Raw genomic sequence first — 9,681 nt, 5'->3', positions numbered from 1 at the left:
AGGATACATAGAAACATAAATGAAGAGCAAACAAACAATTGACCGTTCATACATGTATATATCTGGGAGTTTTTTCTGCTTAATTTCTATGAATGTAAGAAGAAGTTGATACTTTACATGTACAAAACAATGTACATGTACTTCCCATTTTAATCTGATATCCATACTATACTTAATTTTTTTTATGCAATAACTAGTAGAAAAATTTAAATACAGACAAATATTCAACGACTGAGCGAATAAGACACAAGTTCACCAAGGTGCATTGTCCCTGAGTAAATTTTCAGCGTTGTAAGGTCACAAGTTGTAAAGCTTTTCAATATTTGAATTCTTTGATTATTTTATTCTTTTTATTACATCATGTACATTGGCAACTAGCATTTTTACAACAAATATTATTTTATTATAAAATGTATGTGTTTTTTAATATATGTCCAGTTTAAAACTGGCAGTTTTCACTTTATCATATTTGGTAAGAAAATTTGTATTACAAACTAATAAACATCATTTGTACATACATACATGTACAAATGATGTACATGTACATTGTACTGTTACATATATACATTCCTTATCTATGTGTTATCAAAATGAAGAACATTTTTGTAACAGAAATATATATTTCATTTTTTTAGAGAAACTGTTCTTGTTAAAGATGTGAAAATTAATCCCTACAAACCTACAAAACACATTGATAAGGTAAGTTGCAGATTATCTGAGATACATGTATTTTTGATTATCATCCCAAGAAATGTAGCATATACATGTATTACTCTTCTTTAATTTATATGATCATGAAGATACATGTACCTTGTAATTTGTACAGTTGTATATGTATTTCTGCCATCTGTCACTGTTAATTTAAATGCACATTAGGGGTCAGTAAATAATCAAAACATGATACATGTATAAAGACTAATCGGGTGTATTTTCATTAACTAATACACAGTTTTTTTGTGTGTTCAGATTGATAGCAATTTTGTTTTCAATTGTTGTAGTGTCATTGATAAATGAATGAAATAAATGGTTGTACCTAAAATTATTTGACACATGTCTGAACTTAACTTATATGTAGATACAATTTACATTGTATAACCAATTTTTATTTAAATTTGTATATCTATATGTACATGATCAATGTATCAATGGTGACAAGGAATTTTTTTAATTTCAGAGATGCTAATTTACCTTGTTAATGACTTTGGAGAACTTAATATGCTACATTTACCTAATACACAGACAAACACAAATGGACATAGGTAATAAATAGAGCAGTTTTCTAAGATACATGTTCATGTTAATTGTTATACATGTATCATGTATATTATGCCTTGTCTTTAAAAAAGATAGATATGAAACATGAACACATATGTACATGTTCCATGTTTACATGTATTAGAGAGTTATCTAACCTGTTTAAAAGCTGATAACTACTTAGTACTATCAGAATTTTAGTCTATTTGTTTCTCTATTTGTCCATGATTATTCTTATAATGGATAGAGTTTGAAAATTAAATCTATTAAGTTGGATAAAATATTCATAATGCTTGCATTGGTACAAACACAGTGTACAAGCGGACAGTGACACAAAACGGAAGTTGCTGATCTGTCCGACGGCGATCGGCTCGTTGTTTTTCAAAAAAATATAGAATATCAACACAAAGTGTCCCATAATGGATTGTTCAGCAGCTCAAGGTAAGTGAATAACTACAATGATGTATTTTTGACCATTTAAAGCTTATTTTATGCTTTTAGCATCAACCGTCTTTTTAAAATAACTCCTGATCATGAAGAGGGGTCAAAATTTTGCGATTTTTCGAGTCATAAATCTTAACAAAACTCCGAAAATTCAAACATTTTCAAGATTTTTAATCGATACATAGTTGAATAATCATATTCCGCATACACACACAAAAGTTTGGTTCATTTTCTTTTATTATATTGTCACAATTGAATCTTTTCTATTCAAAGTGTACTGTCCGCCTCGTTGCCACCGTATGTTTTCATACTGTCCGATTCGTTGGTCATATTCATGATCGATATCTTCAGCAAAAGTAAGATTGAAACATGCAATTTATCCACATTTAAACTTTATTCAACACAGATACTGTCTATGATTATATATGGAAAATATTTATAGATTATATATTCAGCTTGGATCTCGTGTCAATTAAAGGGGGACATTGGTCACTCTTCCAGAACCTTTACTCATGTCTGCTGCTCGTATTCATCGTTTGCGGACCTTGTTGTTAGATTCTAACTAGGGTTCCCAACCCCGGACCCCCGACCGCCTGGATCCGCAACTGCCTAAGCGATTACAAATACATGTATTAAGTAACGTGAATGTATTCATATTAATTTATTTAATCGATGATTTGTACATATAAGAATTGAATAATAACTCATACAGAATAAATGCAAGTTATGATAAAAAATTTAACAAGAAAGGCTTCACCGCATACTTCATGTTAAATGTGTGTATATAAGTATTCTTACCTCTACTAAGGCAATAGGAAAACAAACTCATGGACCATTCAAGTACACCGTAACTTTTCAATTGATTCTTTTTGACTTGAATTCCAAGCCATGAGATTTGTTTGATTATTGGTGAAATAAGACGCAAACTGGGTGTAAGAAACTATTGTTTTGATTTTCTGTGTCAAACGTTTATAAATATAAAAAAGAAGATTTGGTGTAATTGCCAATGAGACAACTCTAAACAAGAGAACAAATTAAATGACACAGAAATGAACAACTATAGGTCACCGTACGGCCTTCAACAATGAGCAAAGCCCATACCGCATAGTCAGCTATAAAAGGCCTAGAAATAACTTTTGTTGCATGGTTGTATTTTTCATGAAAAGTTATTACCCCTATTTATGTTTTTGAGTGATAAAAATAACAATGTTCCACATGAATGTATGAATAAATATACCATAAAAATCACCTACGTGCCCCATTTTCCTAAAACAAACTAGAGAAACGTATATTAAATTTTCATGTGCATGCATTAACAATGCTTTTTATATGTAATAATCAGTAACATTTTATAAATGTTGATATTTCCTAGGAAATCGGTCATGAATGTGGATAAATTGCATGTTTCAATCTTACTTTTGCTTAAGATATCGATCATGAATATGACCAACGAATCGGACAGTATGAAAACATACGGTGGCAACGAGGCGGACAGTACACTTTGAATAGAAAAGATTCAATTGTGACAATATAATAAAAAAAAATGAACCAAACTTTTGTGTGTGTATGCGGAATATGATTATTCAACTATGTATCGATTAAAAATCTTGAAAATGTTTGAATTTTCGGAGTTTTGTTAAGATTTATGACTCGAAAAATCGCAAAATTTTGACCCCTCTTCATGATCAGGAGTTATTTTAAAAAGACGGTTGATGCTAAAAGCATAAAATAAGCTTTAAATGGTCAAAAATACATCATTGTAGTTATTCACTTACCTTGAGCTGCTGAACAATCCATTATGGGACACTTTGTGTTGATATTCTATATTTTTTTGAAAAACAACGAGCCGATCGCCGTCGGACAGATCAACAACTTCCGTTTTGTGTCACTGTCCGCTTGTACACTGTGACAAAGCCATTTTGAAAATAAGAAGATGTAGTATGATTGTCAATATGAAAACTCTCCCCAATACATGTACTTCACATGACATATAAAGGAACCACTTTAAGTCACCATACAACCTTACACAATAAGACAAACCCATACTACATAATCAGCTATAAATTTAAACAATTCAAAGGAGAAGACTAAATACAACTACTGAATTATTGGTTATACAGCATTAAAATACAACTACTGAATTACTGGTTCCTGACTTGGGACAGGCACATACAGAATGTGGCAGGGATAAACTAGATTGAACTTTATTAAAAAATTACCCATTATCAAACTAAAAATGCCTATTACTAAGTGAACTCAGATTACTCTGCTGTTTACATATTTGTTAAACTATAGTTTGCTTCTTGTAGAAATTAGCCTGTGAGATCAAGATGCAGATATATCCACCAGATACCAAATGCCACACCAAAGCAGACATTTTCAAATGTTGAGGGACCTATGAATACATCTACATCCTTCATTGTAATGGACTTTGAAACAACTGATTGAGTATGTTAGCTAATAACATTTAATCAATTATGTTTGAACAGTGCTACACAACAGCCTGGGTGGATTTTGCTTTTTCCACTGGCCCACTCCAGCTATAATCTCTTTTTTGTTAAAATATTGATATCTACATGTAATGCTTATCTGTTTTTTTTTTTTCAATTGATTGTACTTGCAAGTCTTTTGATTAAACAAAAGAAATTGCATGCCCACTCCTATGGCTGGGCAGAGTTGACAAGCTAGAAAGTTTGCCCACTCCCACTGTGGACTGGTGGACAAAGCAAATTCTACCTGAGCTGTAGTGTATATTTGAAAGTCAATGACTTCTATTAAAAACAAGAGGCTCTCAAGAGCCTGAATCGCTCACCTTAATTCTTTTGGTTAAATCTCTCATCAATGATTATTTTGGCTTTTCAATTTATTTAAATGTTTTTTGGATCGTCCTATTTTCTTCAAAAGCCAAAAAAAATAATCATTTTCTCCTATGTTCTATTTTAGCCATAGGAGCTATGTTTCTTGACATACAAGGAAATAAAATATAAAATTTATACTAGATACTCTGAAACTCATTTATCCTAAGTTTGGCTGAAATTGATACAGCAGTTTCAAAGGAGAAGATTTTTTTAAAGTAAGTCAACATGATGAACAAATTGTGAAAAAAGTCTTTAAAGGGCAATAACTCCTTAAGGGGTCAATTGACAATTTTGGTCAAATTGACTTAATTGAAGATCTTACTTTGCTGAACATTATTGCTGTTTACAGTTTATTTCTATCTATAATGATATTCAAGATAATAAACAAAAACAGCAAAATTTCCTTAAAATTATCAATTCAGGGGCAGCAACCCAACAACAGGTTGTCTGATTCATCTGAAAATTTCAGGGCAGATAGATCTTGACCTGATAAACAATATTATCCCCTGTCAGATTTGCTCTAAATGCTTTGGTTTTTGAGTTATAAGCCAAAAACTGCATTTGAACCCTATGTTCTATTTTTAGCAATGGCGACCATGTTTGTTGATAGATCACAACTTCGGATACAATTTACAAACTAGATACCCTAAGGAACATTCAGTTAAAGTTTGGAAGTATTTGGCCCAGTAGTTTCAGAGGAGAAGATTTTTGTAAAAGATTACTAAGATTTACGAAAAATGGTTAAAAATTGACTATAAAGGGCAATAACTCCTAAAGGGGTCAACTGACCATTTCCGTCATGTTGACATATTTGTAAATCTTACTTTGCTGAACATTATTCCTGTTTACAGTTTATCTCTATCTATAATAATATTCAAGATAATAACCAAAAACAGCAAAATTTCCTTAAAATTACCAATTCAGGGGCAGCAACCCAACAACGGGTTGTCTGATTCATCTGAAAATTTCAGGGCAGATAGATCTTGACCTGATATACAATATTATCCCTGTCAGATTTGCTCTAAATGCTTTGGTTTTTGAGTTATAAGCCAAAAACTGCATTTGACCCCTATGTTCTATTTTTAGCAATGGCGACCATGTTTGTTGATAGATCAAAACTTCGGATACAATTTATAAATTAGACACCCTAAGGAACATTCAGTTAAAGTTTGAAAGTATTTGGCCCAGTAGTTTCAGAGGAGAAGATTCTTGAAATAGTTTACGACGACAGACGACGGACGACGACGGACGCCAAGTGATGGCATAAGCTCACTTGTCCCTTCGGGACAGGTGAGCTAAAAAGAAAAAAGAAATCTAGAACTTTACAATCTTTTTTTAATACCCCTCTTTATATACAAAAGAAGATGTCATATGATTGCCAAAGATACAACTCTTCACAAGAAACCAAGTGACACAGAAATTAACAGCTACAGGTCATTGTAAGGCCTTCAACAATGAGCAAAGCCCATACTGCATATTCAGCTATAAAAGGCACTGAAATGACAAATGAAAGATTATGCATGGTGGGGGTGAAATAAAAAATGTCTTTTGACCCCCTCTCCCCCTACATTTATTTCTGGAACATCCCTCAGTGTTGTAACAAATAAACACATTTGGTAGTTAGATTGCTTTCAACCATATACTATAGTGATATTTTTCTTCTTCAGTATGCTAAAATTAAAAGTTTTAATTAATTTGTGATGAATTTTCTTTTTTACTTCCAGTTAGGCAAGATGTTATCTCTCATATCAAAGAGATAGAATATAAACTGGCAGCCAGTATTGATATAATGTGGTACTAAAAGCTCCAATACCATCAGGGGCTGAAGACATAACAGGAATTGTGTGAATTTGACCAACCTTAGACTAAATAGAAAAGTTGTTGCTGCATTACAGATATTTTGAACTCAGCAATTTTTATTAATGTTTTTAATGTTAATTCTCTCTCTTATGAATAATATTTTTTATTAATGTTTTTAATGTTAATTCTCTCTCTTATGAATAATATGATATCTATACTTGCAATGAGCATGAATTTAAAGTTCCTCATGTCTATAAAACTGTTTTCCCTCGACATTGACCACATTTCATGGATCGGTGAAAAAAGTTATGTACCCATGGTCAAGTCCATGTATCAGATTCAAAAAGCAATAGGTCTGCTAAATTTGGTATACTGTATGATTGATCCTGATCTCATTGTCATGGTTTATTGATCAATGTTAATATTCAAAAGATTTAATATTGATTGTACATTGTATTTATAGATGTGATAATATTTATTTGTATCCTCTGAACCATCATGACCATGTTATACTTTCATGATAATGTACAAATAAATATTGAAATGTGATAGAGTTTATTAATATCATTGAAGAAGATTATTTCTATTATTTATTATGTGCATGAAGTAGGATAAACACTTTCTGAAATATTTCATGGGAGATAATTAACCTAACTGAGTTCAATGTTGAACAGGAATGATGGGGTATTTTTTAATGAGCTCTAGTTAATGCTGGTGTGAAATATAAGAAAATGCATCCTCAGTCTGAGCCCTAATGCTGTCATGTGATGTCTGGTGTTGCACATTGGACAAAACAAAATCGAAAACATGTAGCAAAACCATAAATACTGTCCAACATGTTTAACCCCGCCACATTATGTATGTATGTGTCTGTCCCAAGTCAGGAGCCTGTTATTCAGTGGTTGTGGTTTGTTTGTGTGTAAAATATTTGTTTTTTGATCATTTTTTTTTTTAAATAAGGCCTTGAGTTTTCTCGTTTGAATTGTTTTACATTGTCATTTTGGGCCTTTTATAGCTGACTATGCGGTATAGGCTTTGCTCATTGTTGAAAGCAGTACAGTAACCTATAACTGTTAATTTCTGTGTCATTTTGGTCTCTTGTAGAGAGTTGTCTCATTGGCAATAATACCACATCTTCTTTTTATTATATACTTTTGAAATATAAGCAAAAAGGAGAGAACTTTCATATTTCAGGTCCTAAAATTACCTTGACCTTTGACCTTTTGACCTCAAGGTTGAAGCTTATCCTTTATCTAATGCATATCATAAAGTTATCATAATTAACAAATGTAATGAAAGATTATAGTACATAAAGGTAAGTTTACTATAGAAAATTGAGCAAAAAAGGAGGTCATTGTCTAATTTTAGCTCCTAAAATTACTTGACCTTTTGACCTGTTGACCCCTAAAGGTTGAAACCAAACCATGATCTTTTGAATATCATCAAATGGTCTTTATTTACAAAGGTTGTGAAGATTATGTGACCAATAGGTAGATACACTTTGAAAATTTAGCAAAAAAAGAGATTTTTGTTGATTTTAGCTCCAAAAATGACCTTGACCTTTGACCTTTTGAACTTTACATGTTATAAATATCATAGTTTATTCCTATTATAAGATTATATGAAGTATGGTTAGTTTTGCTAAAGATTTACATAAATTATACCAAAAAACATCAGAACAGGGATACCAAGTCTCCATTTACGAACTGTGACCTTGACATTCTAAATCAAAATTTCTCGAAATTGGTACGGTAAATATTTCTAAAAATTTTTTTTAGGATGGAATAATATGTAAAGTTAATTTAAATGTCATTTTTTAATGCTCTGCTAAAATATTCACTTTTGAACTAGTGAAGATATAAAATTGACAAATTTTAGACTTTTCTCCTTTTTCTATTATTAGTAACAATAACGCAGTTCTAAAAATAGAATAGCAAAAAACCAATTTATTTTTTATGTTTAATTTTACAAGGTTACATGTTAGGTTCCTTTTAAAAGATAGATTAGTAAATTATACTATATAGATTTCTTAAAATTACATACTATTTAAACCCCTTATTTGGCATTCGAGGACAAAAAAGGGGGGCACTGTAACCCAGCTCTGCTGTTAACTTCAAATATTTTGCGGACTTTTATTTCATAGTAAGAACTCTTAGACCCCCCTACTTACAATCCTTGATAAAAATGTAAATTATTTTGCTTGTTGTATATTGGCTAATTATGGGCCGAATACCTTAAATTGAAAATTAAATAATAATTTCCACAAAACTATTTTTCTTAACAAAAACATAACCCTGTCATTATTTGAAGATTTTGAATTTAAAATTGTAACAACAGTCATATTATCACAATGAAAAATTATCTTCTGATTCATAACCCTTTCTTTCCATAAATAGATGGCCAAAGCAATAGGTAAAACTTCCAAATAAATAATGTCACTTAATAAAACTTTGCCCCAATAATGGCCATTGTAAAATTGCCCATGGCCCATTTAAATAAGCTACACAAACCAGTGAATGACCACCTGCACTGTCAGTATACAAATGTGAATCAGCATTTGAAACCCAATCTAAATCTTGGATATATGTATAGCCATTAAATTCTTTATAAAAATGTTGCCACATATGCAAATCATCTCGTATTCCTTATGAAATCTCATGAAATGAGATTTCTTAACATTTTTAAAACAGTCATATAGACGCCCCAAAAATGTCCTTCTGCACAAAGAGCAAACGAACCTGTTAAAGACGCATTTCTTTCAGAGTAACTTTTCTTTTTTCCAATACCTAATTTATCTGATCTTTAAGTTTTTTTATTTTAACACTGGTATTCTAACCAACATCTCATCTGAATCAATTAACAAACCTATATATTCCAGTTTTGTGCAAGGACCTTCTGTTTGCTATAGGAACTTCCAAGTTTGAACAAACTTTTGAAAATGCAGTCACAAGAAAGAGACAGTCATCTTTATGAGCTTCTCCAACAAATATATTAAATCATCAAGATAATGATCCAAATTTTCAGAATGCGTTTTATTTTTAACTGACCAATGCAAAAAGGTTGAAAAATTTTCAAATATACCAAACTAATAGAACATCCATGGGCATTATTTTTTTGATATAGTAAAGACCATTATTGTCCCTTTTAAAATTGTTATGCGATGATGACTGATGTACCCATATTTTGACTATTTTATTAATTGTGACTGTTTATTTAACGCATCATGTAAATATAACGGAATTTGATGAGACTGTTATTAAAGAGAGAGGGTTAGCGCTATAGAACCAGGTTTAAGTACCAAGTCAAGAATATGACAGTTCTTGTC

General features: G+C 31.2%; 1 long non-coding RNA gene across 1 annotated transcript; it reads left to right on the top strand.

Moving 5' to 3' along the window:
* Positions 1-486: 486 nt before the first annotated feature.
* LOC143059006 (uncharacterized) lies at positions 487-6,499 on the top strand. The gene is made up of 4 exons (XR_012973333.1): positions 487-699; positions 1,175-1,259; positions 4,008-4,146; positions 6,281-6,499. It is a non-coding gene; the product is annotated as an uncharacterized LOC143059006 (long non-coding RNA).
* The last annotated feature ends 3,182 nt before the right edge of the window (positions 6,500-9,681 follow it).

The sequence above is a fragment of the Mytilus galloprovincialis genome, chromosome 14 (genome assembly GCF_965363235.1).
Source record: "Mytilus galloprovincialis chromosome 14, xbMytGall1.hap1.1, whole genome shotgun sequence".
NCBI lineage: Eukaryota > Metazoa > Mollusca > Bivalvia > Mytilida > Mytilidae > Mytilus > Mytilus galloprovincialis.
This window is presented reverse-complemented; position numbering and strand designations above follow the sequence as displayed.